This window comes from Bombina bombina, chromosome 10, assembly GCF_027579735.1.
Source record: "Bombina bombina isolate aBomBom1 chromosome 10, aBomBom1.pri, whole genome shotgun sequence".
NCBI classification, from domain to species: domain Eukaryota; kingdom Metazoa; phylum Chordata; class Amphibia; order Anura; family Bombinatoridae; genus Bombina; species Bombina bombina.
The window spans coordinates 131,617,674-131,636,261 of NC_069508.1; the positions used below are offsets into that span (position 1 = coordinate 131,617,674).

At 37.1% G+C, this 18,588-nt stretch overlaps 1 protein-coding gene across 1 annotated transcript in view; it reads left to right on the forward strand.

Annotated features, from left to right (window-relative positions):
• The first annotated feature begins 7,971 nt into the window (after positions 1–7,971).
• Positions 7,972–18,588, forward strand: part of ZZZ3 (zinc finger ZZ-type containing 3) — a 367,019-nt gene continuing 356,402 nt past the window's right edge. Inside the window, exon 1 of the mRNA XM_053693335.1 lies at positions 7,972–8,101. The gene's annotated coding sequence lies outside the window, so the exon portion shown is untranslated. The remainder of the gene's footprint in view (positions 8,102–18,588) is intronic.

Genomic DNA, 18,588 nt, shown 5'->3' on the forward strand with positions numbered 1-18,588 from the left:
CTCATGGTAGCATTCATGGACATTTTTCCGTTTGCTCGCTTCCATCTGAGACCTCTACAGTTATGTATGCTCAGTCAATGGAACGGAGACCACTCAAATCTCTCTCAGAGGATAGTTTTAGACTCTCAGACAAGGATTTCTCTGTCTTGTTGGATCTCCCAAGACCATTTGTCTCAAGGCACTTGATTCCTGAGATCTTCTTGGGAGATTGTGGCCAGGATGACAGCATGTTAGGCTGGGGGGCAGTTTTTAGGGTCCCTAACAGCTCAGGGACTTTGGATTTAGGAGGAGTCTGTCCTCCCTATAAATATCCTAGAATTTAGAGCAATTCTCAATGCACCAACAGTTTGGCCTCAACTGAGTTTAGTCCAGTTTATCAGATTTCAATCTGACAACATCTCTTCTGTGGCATATATCAGCCACCAAGGAGGAACTCGGAGCTGGTTAGCTATGAAGGAGGTGACTCGCATTCTTCAGTGGGCAGAGTCTCAAAATTGTCATCTCTCTGCAATTCATGTCCCAGATGTGGACAACTGGGAAGCAGATTATCTAATCAGGCAGACGTTTCATCTAGGGGAATGGGCTCTCCATCCGGAAGTTTTCTCGATGTTAACTCTCAAATGGGGAGTTCCGGAGCTGGATCTGATGGCATCTCGACTAAATGCAAAGCTTCCAAGATACGGAGCAAGATTAAGAGATCCTCAAGCAGCTCTGGTAGACACCAACAGATAAATTTCGGTCTAATTTATCTGTTCCCTCCGGTTGCCTTCCTTCCTCGTATCAAACAGGAGCAGGCTTTGGTGATTCTAATAGCTCCTGCGTGGCCTCGCAGAACTTGGTTTGCGGACCTAGTGAAGATGTCGTCATTTCCCTGTGGAAATTGCCTTTGAGGAAAAATCGTCTTCTTCAGGGTCCCTTCCTCCATCCAAACTTAGTCTCTCTGAAGCTGACTGCTTGGAGATTGAACATTTAGTCTTGTCCAGATGAGGTTTTTCTGAGGTTATTGAGAGTATGATTCAGGCTCGTAAGCCTGTTACTCGCAAGATTTATTATAAGGTATGGCGTAAATACCTTTATTGGTGCGGTTCTAGGGGTTTTTCTTGGAGTCAGGTGAGAATTCCCCGTATTCTGTCCTTTCTTCAGGAGGGCCTGGAGAAGGGCTTATCAGTTAGTACCCTAATGGGTCAGAGCTCGGCTCTGTCGATTCTTCAGCAGAAGTGTCTGGCAATTTTGCCAGCTGTTCAATCTTTTGTCCAGGCTTTGGTTAGAATCAGGCCTCTGGTTAGGTCAATTGCTCCTCCTTGGAGTCTTAATCTGATTCTCAAAGTTATGCAGCAGGCTAGATTTGAGTCTATGCATTCTGTTGATATTAAGTTATTGTCCTGGAAGGTTTTGTTTCTGCTGGCTATTTCTTCTGCACGTAGAGTTTCAGAGCTTTCGGCTTTACAGTGTGACTCTCTTTATCTTATTCTTCATGCGGATAAGGCGGTCCTCCGTACTAAATTAAGATTCCTACCTAAGGTGGTTTCGGAACGCAATATTAACAAAGAAATTGTTGTTCCTTCATTTTGTCCTAATCCTTCCTCTAAGAAGGAGCAGTTGTTGCACAATCTGGATGTTTTGCGTACTTTGAAGTTCTATTTGCAGGCTACAAAAGATTTTCTTCAATCTTCTGCTCTTTTTGTTGTCTTTTCTGGTAATCGGAGAGCCACTTCTTCTACTCTCTCCTTCTGGTTGAGAAGTGTTATTTGAATGGCTTATGAGACAGCTGGACAGCAGCCTCCAGAGAAAATTATGGCTCACTCCACTAGGGCTGTTGCTTCCTCTTGGGCCTTTAAAAACAATGCTTCTATGGAACAGATTTGTGGCCACTTGGTCATCATTGCATACTTTTTTCAAATTTGATGTTTTTGCCTCAGCTGAGGCTTCTTTTGAGAGGAAAGTTATTCAAGTGGTGGTGCCCTCTGTTTAGGCTCACCTGTCTTTTGTATCCCTACCTTCCATTCTGTGGACTCTAACTTTGGTATTGGTTCTTACTAGTAATTGAATGGATTTGTGGACTCTCCATGGCATTGGAAAGAAAATATAATTTATGCTTACCTGATAAATTATTTTCTTTCCTGGCATGGAGAGTCCACGACACGTCCTTATTTTAAGATGGCATAATTTTCTAAACCTCAGGCACCTCTATACCCTTTGTGTCTTCTTCCCTTTCCATGATTCCTCAGCTGAATGACTGGGGATGGTGGGAAGTGGGAGGATACTTGAAGCTTTGCTGGGGTGTTCTTTGCCTCCACCTGATGGCCAGGAGTTGAATTCTCACTAGTAATTTAATGGATTTGTGCCCTTGACATATTAAAAGGGTTCCTATCTAAAACTATTAAATGATTAGATGTTCTGCGCATATCTGCAATAAATATGTTTGTATATTTATATATGAGGACACAAAGAATATATGTTAAAGATAGCAGCAACTGGATCACCTGAAAAACCCTAGTAGTTATGTCCATGCTTATTTCAGTGCAGGACTCCATTTCCCAAGTTGCCTACTTGCCTCATTTGTCAGTGCCATAAAGGTTTAGCTATCTATAATAGGACCACTACTCAGATAAATAGACAAGCCTCCCTTAGAAAATGTAACCCACACTGCATAAATGTAAACTTCAAAATCCTCACATTTTCATATATGACGTAAAAAAACAAGCTCATCATACTGTAAACACACCTAGTAAATAAGGCTTAATTACAGCATACTGAGAACTTGAAAAACAGCCCTATTAATACTTAGAAATCAGCTATTTAGATATTTTAGATATTTTAAATTGCACTTTTGATATCAAATAGCTGATGTCAGATCAAATTAATTGCCAAATAATGAGAATAACTACATTATTTGTTTACAAACTGAATAATAAATTATGCATTTTTGCACATGTCTAGAAAATTCTTTATGCCTTGATAAAAAATATAAGGTTCTAATTCTTGAGAGCATTAATGGTTAAATGTTGCAGTACACTACAGGTTACATCCTATGGGACCTACCAAAGGGATATCAACCCCATTTTTGTTATTTCAGGATTCACTTTACTCATATTTTCAAATATGCTTAATTCCCTTGATATACTTTGCTGAATTAAAAAAAAACACAACATTTAAAAGTACAGTTACACTCATAATGATCTGATAAAAAAAAATATTAAATGAAAATATTGCATTAAAAAGTTATAAGGGCTTAAAGATATGAGGTCTAAGTAAATGTAAAGTTAGCTGCATATGAAAGCACCTATACTTTGCTCTTTAACATTGCAATGCAGTCGCTAAGTTTTTATAATGGTTCAAATTATTGTTTTTAAGAAAAATACGTTTTTTTTATCCCTACCGTTTCTTCTCAAACTCCTCCCCGCTTGTACTTCCGCTTTTCTGTGTCTCATCGTAGAGACCCGACCCACCCGCTATCTACGTCAGCATTTTTCGTGTGCACGGGTACATTTTCATATGCGCAACTTTCGGCAGATACATTGTATTCAATGAACAGACAGAATCATTGTGTTCTGTACTGTCCGTGATTGCAGACGATAGCGAAATACAATAGTTTACAATACATTGATTGACAGCCTGATACTATTTTAATTATCAGAATTGTTGACAGATAAATATTAAAACATATATTTTTTGTTGACTATTGAAAAAGAAATAGAAGTTGTCATTAAAACTATCATGTATTGCACAAATCAACTCTATCAATTTGCTTGCCTATATTTCTTCAGATTTATATAATTATAAGGCAAAATATTAATAATTAGATTAACATTCAAGTGTTTAAACGAAATATTGCCAGTAGTACTCATTAAAATGAAAATTAGAACGAGTATCTAATTGCTTTTACTCACTAATAACGAGATCGATCTCTGTGCAGCAGTTTGATCCAGAAGTACAGTGTGAGTCTCACGGAGCATGCGCGTCTCATGAACGAGCAGGTGAATAGTGTAGAAGATTAGAGTCAGACGCATGCGCTCTGCGCTCGTATGATGTAGAATATGCTGTGTTGACCACCCCGGGGGGAAAACGCTGATTGAAGGACACAGTATTAGTAAAGTGTCAATCATTCTTATCCAAAAGTCGGGCGGATGAGAAATTGTTGTCGGATGCAGCTTTCAAAGTAAGAATTGCGGTAATAGAAACACATATATGGAAAATGAATGAAACTTGGGCTATTTTTTTATGTACTTTAAGAGGTAATTAACGAGTGCGCTCAAGTTTACCTTGCCTTTAAAAAAAAAAAAAAATATCGGCAAAGGGCTTTAACATAGAGATACATACATACACATGTCTAAATATGTATATGTATGTTTGTACTGTTTTTTATACATATATATATGTATGTATATATATATATATATATATATATATATATATATACACACACATATGAATTTATATATGTATATAGGAATTTACAGACATATAAACACTTAAATACATATGCATACACACATATATATATATATATATATATATATATATATATATATATATATATATATATATATATATATATATATATACATACATATATATATATATGCATTGGAGCCCTTTGCAGTTAAGTAGATGAAAACATGAAAAACATATTTATCCAATATTCATAAGTGTTTAACTGTGTATTTACTATATATATATCTCATCCCAATGTTCTGCACAAAGGGGAATATGTTCTATGTATTTTTAAATAGATATTCAGAACAAAAAAAGAATATACAATAGGATAGTTACTTCCCTTTAGTTAGAAACGCTGCCTTCCAAACAGTCTCTCTCAAAGCTTTACAAACAATATATATTGGCAGATAGAGGCGCTGGTTCTAAGGGATCTCCAAAGGAGATTTTTCTCTCTGTTTCACAATTTTCCCAGAAGAATTCTGTCTGTATCTGTGTTCAAAAAATATCACATTGGCATAGTATGTCTGAGCACCTTAATACATAAGTGCAGTATACTCACAGAGTAATATCAGACAAGCGGCTCCACAGGTGATTTCACAATCTTCCCTAAAAGGGGTTCTGTCTGTATCTGTTTTCAAAGAATATTACATTGACATAGTATGTCTGTGCACCTTAATATATAAGTGCAGTATACTCACAGAATGATATCAGGCAAACAGCTCCACAGGTCATATCACAAAAAAAACAGCAGGTGATTTCACAAAAAGACAACGATCAGGAAAGGAAAAAAGCTGTCTTTTTAAATAAAATGTTTATTTTGCTCAAGCAAACAGGCTTGAGCAAAATAAACATTTTATTTAAAAAGCCAGATCGTTGTCTTTTTGTGAAATCACCTGCTGTTTTTTTGTGATATCACCTGTGGAGCTGTTTGATTGATATCATTCTGTGAGTATACTGCACTTATATATTAAAGGGACACTGAACCAAAATATTTTTCTTTCGTGATTCAGATAGAGCATGCAATTTTAAGCAACTTTCTAATTTATTCCTATTATCAATTTTTCTTCATTCACTTGCTATCTTTATTTGAAAAAGAAGGCATCTAAGCTTCTTTTTTGGTTCAGAGCTCTGGACAGCACTTTTTTTATTGGTGGATGACTTTATCCACCAATCAGCAAGAATAACCCAGGTTATTCCCCAAAAAAGTGCCGGCATCTAAACGTACATTCTTGCATTTCAAATAAAGATACCAAGAGAATGAAGAAAATTTGATAATTGGAGTAAATTAGAAAGTTGCTTAAAATTGCATGCTCTATATGAATCACAAAAGAAAAAAATTTGGGTTCAGTGTCCCTTTAAGGTACACAGACATACTATGTCAATGGGATATTCTTTGAACACAGATACAGACAGAACCCCTTTTTGGGAAGATTGTGAAATCCCCTGTGGAGCCGCTTGTCTGATATTACTCTGTGAATATACTGCACTTATGTATTAAGGTGCTCAGACATACTATGCCAATGTGATATTCTTTGAACACAAATACAGACAGAATTCTTCTGGGAAAATTGTGAGAGAGAAAAATCCTTTGGAGATCCCTTAGAACCAGCGTCTCTATCTGCCAATATACATTAAAGGGACACTGAACCCAAATTTTTTCTTTCATGATTCAGATAGAGCATGCAATTTTAAGCAACTTTCTAATTTACTTCTATTATCAATTTTTCTTCGTTCTCTTGCTATCTTTATTTGAAAAAGAAGGCATCTAAGCTTTTATTTGGTTTAAACTCTGGACTGCACTTTTTTTTATTGGTGGATGAATTTATCCACCAATCAGCAAGGACAACCCAGGTTGTTCACTAAAAATAAGCCGGCATCTAAACTTACATTCTTGCATTTCACATAAAGATACCAAGAGAATGAAGAAAATTTGATAATAGGAGTAAATTAGAAAGTTGCTTAAAATTGCATGCTCTATCTGAATCACAAAAGAAAAAATTTGGGTTCAGTGTCCCTTTAAATAGATATTCCTATGTATATATCTGTATATATCTAGACCTATATATAATCAAGTATATATATATATAAATATGTATATATATATATGTATAAATATATATTTGTGCAAATATCCATCAGATATACATTTAAATATATTTTTAAGAATAAATAGAACATATTCTGCTATGCGCAGAACATTCGATTATGAAAGATGCAATATTATCTTCTTATGTTGCGCTTTTTAACAACCGTGATTGCGTGTGTGTGACTTGTGGGTGCTAGGTATTTTTTCAACTATTACAGCTCCATTGAAGTCTATGGGGGAATGTGATTTTGCATTCACAACTTTTCAAAGTCTATTTCTTACCGTGACATTACAAACATGAGAGAGCAAACTTTTTACTTTTAACTCGTAATACGAGTGTGAATCTCCGAGAGCAAAAAATTACTATGTATACTATGTATATATATTTCAAATTTACCTTGATGTCCTTCACTAAGGTCTATACTTTGGAAAATGTTCGCCACAGCCTTTGTCTGTGCCTATCCCTGCACTGATTTTAATAAATCACAAATACTACCTTATTTACTGCACGTAATTAAACTTCGTATTCTAAAATATTTAAGCATTCAACAAGCGTACGATCAGTGGAAAATAGGTTTGTTGTAAGTGGTTGTGCAATAAAGCTACTTTTTTTAAAATGTGACTTTAGTGGGAAGCTACTTTAATAAGTCTCTATCTTATTTAGGGTTTCAAGGTGTCCAATATATAACGGGGGGGGGGGGGGGGCGGCACAGTAGCGGGTGAAGCCACCTCCCTGAAATGAGTTTTTGCAGATTGGGATGTCTGTAGCCGCGAATCTGCAGGGGGCGGCATTGCACCAGCAGTTCACAAGAACTTCTGGTGCAATGATAAATGCTGACAATTTATCGATGTGCAGCGGACATGATACGCTAAATCGTATCACGTCAGCTCGCACATTAATAAATATGTCCCTCAGGAATATGTTGAAGCATGAAAGATTATTTTCTATGGTTATGCTTTGCCAGTTTTGTATATTTTTAACATTACCACTGATCACATCTCAAAAATAATCTTGATATAACCTACAATTGCAGAGTTATCTATTTGAAATATGAGTAACATAAAACCTGCTCCAGGATCAATATCTTAAGATGTATAATTATAGTTTGTGGTTCGTTATAACTATAAATTCTATATAGCTTGCACCACCTGTAACCAAGTAGCCGTGATTTCTTTTTGCTGCATCAATAAATATATTTGTTAAATGAAGGCAATGGGAATTTCTTGTATATTGCTTGCTGCTAATTTATATTCTATAAACACACACACGGCTGCAGCCAGATTTGTGTATAGAGGCCTCAGCACCAAACCCTTGCGGATGCAGTGCTCCCATGTCGCCTCACAGTGGCGCTGTGCTGCTCACAGCTAGTGCGGCCTTTGGGACCGGAAGGAGCCGCGGCTTGGAGGACAGTGGCGGGGAAGAGGGGAGGGTCTGAGCTTCCTGCGGGGGTAAGTGCGCGCGCACGCACTGAGTCCTGACTCCCACTGGAGGAGGGGAGGAAACAACGCGGGGATTTACGGCCCGGGCGATGAGCCACGAGAGCGGAGAGGATCTGGCGGAGATCGGGTTACTGAGAGGTGAGCACCGGGGTAGAGTGCCCCTACTTTAACCCCGTGACTGCCAGGCAGGGCTCGCAGTACGCTGCAGGAAAATGGGTTAATCCCGTTTACTGCTTCTCTTGGGAGCTGGTGCTCTGGCGGCGAGAGGGTTAATTCACCCGCACCCTCCGCATGTGCATTGTTGATATAGCCATGCAAATGGCAGTGCCACCATGCTAGGGTAATTGCACTCTGGCACCATCTCCTGGCAAAGCAGTGTAAGCAGAAGATTATGGAAACCTGAGTACATGACTGCACTGCTAATACCAAGCATGCACTGCTCACACAAACACATGAGGAACCCAGGCTAAACATTACTAGTCATATCCCATTCATGAATAGCATTGCAAAGTATAACCCGCAGGCAATCAATTCATGGTAACCCAACCACAGGGGTCAAACAAAGAAAGGGAGAGCACATGGGTGCAGCAGCAAGGGGCACACCAGATCCCATGTCCTTGTGTAGTGCAAGTTCTCAAGTATGAGTGACATGGTTAGCACCATACTTTTACCCATTAATCTGATTGATACTCCTGTGTTTAAAACACATGAATTTCTAGTGTCATATAGCTGTAATAAATTAGCACAAACATGTAAGAACTGTGGTACCATCCCTTTGCCAGTTATGGTATGATAGTTTCAGTCTACAATTTAGAAAGGTAGGTACCCAGTTGAGACCTTTCAGTGAATGACAGTTGGCACCTATCTTACATTTATTTATTAGTTGCCCAGTATTGCAAGTAGCTATCTGGTTGGGCGTAAAAGGGGCATAAATCCCACATTTTTTTCTTTCATGATTCAGACAGAACATACAATTTTAAACAACTTTCCAATTTACTTCTATTATTTTTCTTTGTTTTCAAGTTTTCCTTTGTTGAAAACAAAAGCAAGGTTATTTCAGGAGTGTGCATGTGTCTGCAGTATTGGGTCGATTTATAAAGCTGGGGTGCACATGCGCGCGCTCCTGTCCGCCGCAGCTAGTCTCTGGTGGGTTGAATTCCGCTGCTGGAAATTCAGCATTACACACAAGCGCTATTTTGCGCTAACGTGCAATCCTACCAATCACTCGCGGGCAGGAGCTGTCAATCTCCCTGGTTGGACTGGGGAGATTGATATTCGCCACCTAAGAGTGGGCGAGACAGGGAGGCAGCGGTCTAATGACTGCTGCTTGTTAAATACGGACTGCAGGTTCTCTTGTGAGACCCTGCAGCCAAAGCAGAGCGAAGGGGTTGATAAATCGACATTTATTTGGCTGCAGTTTTGCAACAATGTTATTTATACATTAGCAAGAGCACTAGATGGTAGAACTATTTCCTATTATGTATTGCCTCAGACGTGCACATTACCTATCTAGATGTCTCTTCAACAAAGAATAACAAGAAAACAAAACAAATTTCAGTATTATCCTCAGGACCTTTTTAGGGGGTGCACCACCCAGCTGATTTTAAAGGAAGTAAATTAGAAACTTTTTTTTAAAAGAAATTGTATTCTCTGAATTGTGAAATACATTTTTTTTTGGTTTCTTGTCCCATTAAAGGGCCAGTAAACCCAAAATCTTTCTTTCATGATTCAGATAGAGAATAGAAATTTAAACAACATTACAATTTACTTCCATTATATATTTTGCTTCATTTTTTAGATATCCTTAGTTGAAGAAAAAGCAATGCACATAGTGAGCCAATCACATGAGGCTTCTATGTGCAGCAACCAATCAGCAGCTACTGAGCATATCTAGATATGCTTTTCAGCAAAGAATATCAAGAGAATAAAACAAATTAGATAATAGAAGTAAATTAGAAAGATGTTTAAAATTGCATTCTCTTTCTAAATCATAAAAGAAAAAATGTGGGTGTCATGTCCCTTTAAGTTGGGGCACCATGTTTTATTAGTACTATAGTTCTATATGATGTGATGCTCTAGTTTTATAAGTCTGCTACTTGAGGAAGGGATGATACCCCTGGCCTTTAATGCGTTCTAGTTGGTGAGAGAGTTTACCTATTCTTTTTTTGTGCCCTTGTTATGTAAACACTTTACGTTTTACATATCCTCTAGTTGTTTAGGCATCCTACATTATATTTGTTACATGTTGTTTTAACACATTTGTTTTTGTTTAACCTGGGCTTAATAATGGTAACCCAGGTGTTCGTGTCTAAAGGATACTTTTTTTTTTTTTTTTTCTTTTCACATCCTCATTTAAAAAAAATCAAATCTGTTCTCTTTTCCTGCAACACATGCTACTTCAGTTTCCAGTCAGCCTCACATTGTACAAGAAGTGGTGCCCAACTTTGTACTTGTCTTGTAATTTGCAATTGACACCTGCTTTTTGCTTTTCCATGTCATTGGGTAAGTGATGGAACCTACGATTTCGAACAGCCTTTAAAGGAGGGCTTGACAAAGCTGGGAACCAGGGAGCAACTGGCTTATAGAATTTTACCATTGGCTCCAAACTTTTTGGGTTATTCTTCATACAGCTATATACAGATACCACTGTCTGGCTCTTAAAGGGACAGTCTAGGCCAAACACAACTTTCAATATTCAGATAGAGCATGTAATTTTAAACTATTTTCCAATTTACTTTTATCACCAATTTTACTTTGTTCTGTTGATATTCTTAGTTGAAAGCTTAACCTAGAAGGTTCATATGCTAATTTTTTAAACCTTGAAGGCCACCTCTTTTCAGAATGCATTTTAACAGTTTTTCACCACTAGAGGGTGTTCATGTATTTCATATAGATAACACTGTGCTCGTGCATGTGAAGTTATCTGGGAGCAGGCACTGATTGGCTAAACTGCAAGTCTGTCAAAAGAACTGAAATAAAGGGGCAGTTTGCAGAGGCTTAGATACAAGCTAATCACAGAGGTTAAAAGTGTATTAATATAACTGTTGGTTATGCAAAACTGGGGATTGGCTAATAAAGGGATTATCTATCTTTTAAAACAATAAAAATTCTGGTGTAGACTGGCCCTTTAAATATTCTTACTAGCTTCTTAATATTAAACAGATTTGTCAACCCCAGTAAAAATAATTTTATGATTTAGAGCATGCAATAACCCCCCTCCAATTTCTATCAAATTTATATTTTTCTTTTGGTATCCTTTGTTAAAGAGTACACTCGGGAGCTTAAAGTGATAGTAAATTCTAGTGTTTGTGAAACGCTAGGATTTACCAGTGAAACAAAGGGTACTTTCAGTCATAAAGTATAAAATACTTCATGCTGAAAGTTCCTTTATTTGTCTGCAGCGTTTGTCGCACTTAGATGCCTCAGGCCACCCTCGGCAGAACGCTATTTTAGCACTGAAGTGATCTTAGCCAATAGAGTGCTAGCTATCAGGCATAATGCCAGCTGGCCTGCACGGCTATTGGCTAAGAGGTGTAAATGTCACCTCAATGAAAAACAGTGTCCTGCTGCAGGCGGCCATAGGTGCTCTGTGTGGGAACGCTGCAGACAAATAAAGGAACTTTCAGTATGAAGTATTTTATACTTAATGACTGAAAATCCCCTTTATTTGTTTCACTGGTAAATCCTAGTGCTCTGGTAAGATGGGGAACTTTGGAAAACAACGAACCATGTAACTTCCTGTGACGTTACATCAGCTGTTTCACAAGTTTTGGACGTAATGCGCATGCGTGCCAGTGTCATTACATACCTGGCCACATACATCACTGGTACAATATTTAGAGCTGTGAAATTCCGGGACCCTTTCTAGAGCGCAGGCATGGGATTTTGTATCAGAAATGGTGCACTCATGGAAAGCTATTTCTTCGGCTCCTCGGCAGTATTCGGAACTCCGCCCCCCACTGCAACTACTCCCATTACTACTACTACTCTAGAGCTGAGTCTCCGTGCTCGTGCATGAGAAACAGCCCCCCACCTGCTGCTTCTGCTGGAGACTCAGCTTTATAGTAGTAATGGGAGTAGTTGCAGTGGGGGGCGGAGTTCCGAATATTGCAGAGGAGCCGAAGAAACAGCTTTCCATGAGCGCATAATTTCTGATACAAAATCCCACGCATGCGCTCTACAAAGGGTCCCGGAATTTCACAGCTCTAAATATTGTACCAGTGACATATGTGGCCAGGTATGTGATGACTCCTGGCACGCATGCGCATCACGTCCAAAATTTGTGAAACAGCTGATGTAACGTCGCAGGAAGTGACATGGTTCGCTGTTTTCCAAAGTAAGCCATCTTACCAGAACACCTAGCGTTTGAGAAACCCTAGGATTTACTTTCACTTTAATACTTTATCGTTTTATGGTAGCAGTGTTTGCAACAGTGTATAACATTGCTACGAACATTGTAACTCTAGTGCCAAAGAGTTTTAAAGACACACACATGCTTCCTGGACCTACCTAGGTTTTCTCTTTAAAGTGAATGTAAACTTTGAGGAATGTGTGCCTGGTTTTTAAATACCCTATTAAAAACAGGGGCACTTTTATTCATTAAAGTTTACATTTCAGCTGTTTTGTTAAAATACTTACCTTTTCTTCATAAAGCCGGACCAGTGATTCCCCCGCCTACTGCTAGTCTCTTCATAGGTCAGAAATGAAGAATCCGGCTTTCTCCAATCACGGAATGTCCTCGGGCAATGTTTGCTCTGGGAGGGAAGACGTGATTGGAGGAAGCCGGATTTGTAATTTCTGACCTATGAAGAGACGAGTGGCAGGCGGGGAATCGCTGGTCCGGCTTCATGAAGAAAAGGTAGGTATTTTAACAAAACGGCTGAAATGTAAACTTTGATGAATGAAAGTGCCCCTGTTTTTAATAGGATTTTTAAAAACCGGGCACACATTCCTCAAAGTTTACATTCACTTTAACAAAGAGAATGGAGTTTTATAATTTTTATTATGACGGGTAAAACCTCAATGTTTAGGCATAAATTAGCTACCCTAGTAATAGTATTCAAATTTTTTTTTTGTCCATCCACAGTGCATGAAATGCTATCACTTTTCTAGATTATGGATTTTTAACCAAGCTTGCAATATTTGTGGACTGGATGGGTAAAGCTACCGTTCCACCACATGATATGGTAAGCTGGTGTAAACCCTTGTAGGGCCAGGGTGGAATTTTTTTTTATTTTTAATTTAAATCAGATTTTTTAATAGAGTGCCCTTTGAGATAAAAATAAATAAATCGCTCTCTCTCTCTCTCTCCTATTTTTGATAGTCCTACCCAGGGTCGATTTTGATTTTAAATGAAATTGATGTCAATCACTAGTCAGATTCAATTTAAGTTGGTTTTTTTTCTACATAGACTCATTCTTGCTGGGTGTTATAATCTTAATATTTACAATCTGATTAAGGTTTCATTTTTAGAATAACTTTTCATAATAGTTTTACAGTTATATCAGAATATTAGTGATTTAATTATACAGATAGTTCACCTCGTAATGATTTCATAGTTGTCTACCTCCCCAAGGCAGAACATGCTGTGATGAGAGATGTTATTGCAGAAAATGCAGCATATTTGCAGAAAGAACAGAGGACCTGCAACTATTTGCACTTTTGCTTTGTAGTGCTGCTCCACATTGGGCTTTTCTCTTCAAACAGCATTGTGCTCTGGCTGCACTGTGAATGTTTCCTTAACATAGTGCAGCTAGAGCATAGCACTGTTTGAAGAGTACAGTTAAAGGGACAGTATACACTCATTTTCATATAACTGCATGTAATAGACACTACTATAAAGAATAATATGCACAGATACTGATATAAAAATCCAGTATAAAACTGTTTAAAAACTTACTTAGAAGCTGTCAGTTTGGCTCTGTTGAAAAGGTAGCTGGAAAGCCCACTACAAGTGGCAAATAAGACACTCCCCCCCTCCCCCTTCTTTTGCATATGAAAAGACCCTTTACACAAACAGGAGCAAGCTGGAGTAGGTAGCTGAACGTAAACTTTGGGGCTTGGTTAGGAGTCTGAAAATCAGAGCAATGTTATTTAAAAATAAGCAGAACTATACATTAATTTAAAAAAAAAACTTTATGGGCTATATAAATAGATCATCTACAAAACATTTATGCAAAGAAAAAATGAGTGTATAATGTCCCTTTAAATACAGAGCAGCATTGTGAAATGGCAGCAAATTGACTGACTCAAGGATTTTTTCAGCCCTCAAAGCTTTGACTTCTGAAGGTAAAGCCATTCTTGTGAGCAATGCACATTTTTTTTTTTTATTACTTTACCTTATTATGTAATGTTAGACAAGAGCAGAGGAAGCACATTTATTCAAGAGACATTAGAAAAAAAGAACAATTTTTTTTTTATTCTCAGCAATGCAATAGTCAACTGCTGTAATAATATATTATAAAACTTTACAAATTGATTTATTCTACAGTTAATCAACCCATTGCAATTAAAATAGTGATGTAGTGTAACTGTCTAATTTATATGTGAATTAAATTTAAAAATGACCTGCAGAAATTTTTTCACTAAAACTCATTGCAGAAAGTGAAAAAAGAATTCTGCTGTTCTGCTGTTTGATGATGGGGGGGGTCGTCGGGGAGTGATCTGGGGGTGGGATGTCAGGTGGGAGGCTGATCTCTACACTAAAGCTAAAATGAACCCTACAAGCTACCCAATTAACCTCTTCACTGCTGGACATAATAAAAGTGTGGTGCGCAGCGGCATTTAGCGGCCTTCTAATTGCCAAAAAGCAATGCCAAAGCCATATGTCTATTTTTGAACAAAGGGGATCCCAGAAGAGAATTTACAACCATTTGTGCCATTGCACAAGCTGTTTGTAAATAATTTCTGTAAGAAACCTAAAGTTTGTGAAAAAGTTTGAAAACATTTTACATTTTTTTTATTTGATGGCATTTGGCGGTGAAATGGTGGCATGAAATATACCAAAATGGGCTTAGATCAATACTTTGGGTTGTTTACTTACTAAAAAAAAAATATACATGTAAAGGGATATTCAGGGATTCCTGACAAATATCAGTAATACAACGTAACTCGCTAATTTTGAGGGGAAAAAATGGTTTGGAAATAGCAAAGTGCTACTTGTAATTATTGCCCTATAAGTTGCAAAGAACATGTAAACATTGGGTATTTTCTAAACTCAGGACAATATTTTAAAAACTATTTAGCATGGATGTTTTTTGGTGGTTGTAGATGTGTAACAGATTTTGGGGGACAAAGTTAGAAAAAGTTTTTTTTTGTTTTTTTTCCCCATCATATTTTATAAAAAATTTTTTTTTTATAGTAAATTATATGATATGAAAATAATGGTATCTTTAGAAAGTGCATTTAATGGCGAGAAAAACGGTATATACAGGTATACCCCGCTCATGCACCAGGTTAGGGACCGGAACCCTGCTGTAAAGTGAGATAGATATATAGATATATATATATATATATATATATATATATTATATATAGATATATTATATAGAGATATTATATAGAGATAGAGATATTATATAGAGATAGAGATATTATATAGAGATAGAGATATTATATATAGATAGAGATATTGATATTATATATAATATATATAAATGAATGGAGTTCATTAGCCAAACATGTTTTTACATTGCAGTCATGAATCGGCTTCATGCTACATAGTAAACAAACTAATCATCATTTCAGGATGAATAACCTTGGACTATAATCAATGTATCTTAAATATAAAAAAATAATAATAAAGTGTGTGTAAAAAATAATAAACTAATAATAAAAAATGTAAAATGTCCTTTGAAGGGGGGGAGGGGGGCTCCCCCCCCCTTCAAAGGACATTTTTTTTTTTTTTTTTTTTTGAGGGCAGTACAATATATGCTTTAACAAATATATTGAACAAAAGTGTCGGATATTTACAGCATATCTGATATAGTGTGTATATATAGAAAGTCCAGTCCTCCTTTTTGATCCCTCAGACATTATAGGCCACTCATGGACCTACAGTTTTAGAACATATCGAAGCAAGGGATTATTTAAAGAACACAAATATATTCATTAAAGGCAAAAGGAAAATAACATCTCTATAGTTTAGGATACATAGAAAATATGGATTCAATTATAATAATGTAGAGATTCAAGTTACCAGAAATGATTTTAACATAGTTATTTCTATTAAGTCCTTGATTAAAGCATTCAAGTAAAACATGTAAGTTAGTGACATGAAACCCAAAAATTCTCTTTTATGATTCAGATAGAGAATACAATTTTAAACAACTTTCCAATTTACTTATAATATTTAATTTGCTTCCTTCTCTTGTTATCATTTGCTGAAAGGTTCATCTAGGCAAGTTCATGAGCAGCAGAGAAACTAGGTTCTAGCTGTTGATTGGTGGCTGCATATATATATTGAATGTGATTGGCTCACCCATGCGTTCAGTTAGAAACTAGTAGTGCATTGCTGCTCCTTCAACAAATGATACCAAGAGACTGAAACAGATTAGATAATAGAAGTAAATTAGAAAGTTGTTTAAAATTGTATTCTCTATCTGAATCATGAAAGAAAAAAAATTGGGTTTCATGTCCCTTTAAACACCAACTAAAAGCTCATGCTTTTTGCAATTTTCTGGATCACACAGAAAAACAGTTTAATGATAGAGTACATTCATGGCTAATATTTAGCAGTTTGTGTTATAAGTAATAGAAGTGCATCTGAAATGTTAGCTAGCACAGTGATTTTCAATCTTTTTTTTTTTTTTTTTTTTTTAACATTAAAATATCCTGCGGCACACCACCATCCCAAAATTTTACAAAATCACACATTGTAGCCCAATACAGTATGTATGTGTATACATACACACACACACACCAGTGACGTGCAGTGACGTCAGAGGTTGGTGAGGCAGTGGCTAGGATACGCCTTCATTCTTTAGATATCCTTTGTTGAAGAAATAGCAATGCACATGGGTGAGCCAATCACATGAGGTATCTATGTGCAGCCACCAATCAGCAGCTACTGAGCATATTTAGATATGATTTTCAACAAAGGACATCAAAAGAATGAAGAAAATTAGATATTAGATGTAAATTGGAAAGTTATTTAAATTTGCATATGGGTTTCATATGGGTTTCTTGTCCCTTTAAATGGTGTCTTTGAAAACTGGTCAACTTAGTAAACATCTGATTTTAGTCTAAAAGGATTGTAACAAACTCTTGCCAGATAACACAATGCTTGCTCTGATTATGAGATCTAGAAATCCATGCCCATTAAAATATGTTTAAAACATACTTTTTACTTTAATGCTGCAAATTATGCTTATAGATTCTTTCATTACATAAGGGATGAGAGTCAGAGGGGGAGGAAGAGAGACAGAGAGAGAAAGAGACCATGGGGAGATCAACATATAAGGAGAGAGATGGATAGAGAGAGAGACACACACACACACACACAAGGGGGGGACCACTGCATTTTAAAGTAATAAAACAGCAGAGCTACAGAGACTAAGTGAGACTATAACTAAATGAGACTATAATTTAGTGTAAAGTACAGAGGCAATCTGCTAAGTTAGTGGGTGTAAAGTTTGAGTAAACAAAATACAAAAACGACTCTGCTGTAAAAGAGTAAAAAACACTAAACCACATTCATTAAATTATCATTTTCACTAACAGAATCCCTTTCAGTAAAATCTTACTTCAATAAGATGTGGCTGAACAGAAACATTGCTCTCTGTGCCTCTCTCTTCCTGCTCTGTATAAGGATTCAGGAAGTGACAGTGGCACATTCCACTGCACTTAGAGGGGAAGAACAGAACTCTCTTTCACTTTAGCAAAGCTAGCAAGTTCACAGGACAGCAACAAAATATATGAAAGTTGTTTTTTTCCGTTTTTGTTTTGTTTTATATGATTTAACATCCAGCCCCAACCCTATGTTCCACTTACTAATGCCTCTCGCTGGATTGGTTCAGCCCAAATAGGACTGCCTCAAATAAAGCACTTATGGGCCATGCAATGATCTTAACCACTGTCATCCAGTAGATGGCGCAGCATGTTGTGTAATGGTGGGCAGACCTGCTTGTGCCTCTCCATTGCACAACATCTAGCTGTGAAAAAAAATGCTGGGGAAAAAAAAATTACAATTTTTTTTTTAAAGCCAATAAAAAAAAAATATATTTTTGCCCATATGAAAGGTGAAGCACTGCCTCACCTGCCTCTAGTGACTGCACATCACTGACACACACACACACACACACACACACACACACACACACACACACACACACACACACACACACACACACACTCTCACTTTAGTCAATTCAATTAAGCTTTATTAGCATGACAGTCACTACAACTGGTTTGCCAAAATAATAACAATTAGAGTTCCACGTATTGAGGCTGTTAGGGGGGTACCAGTGATGAAAGTAAATTCTTAGGTGATATGCAGTAGTTCCATGCAAGTAAAAGTTCCGCTTGTTAGGGCAGTAAGCAGTGCACAAGTATTGAGCCCAAAAGCAGAAACTACTGGGGCCCAAGTGATCCTACTGTTTAAAGTCCCTAAGCCTTGGGGCACCAGT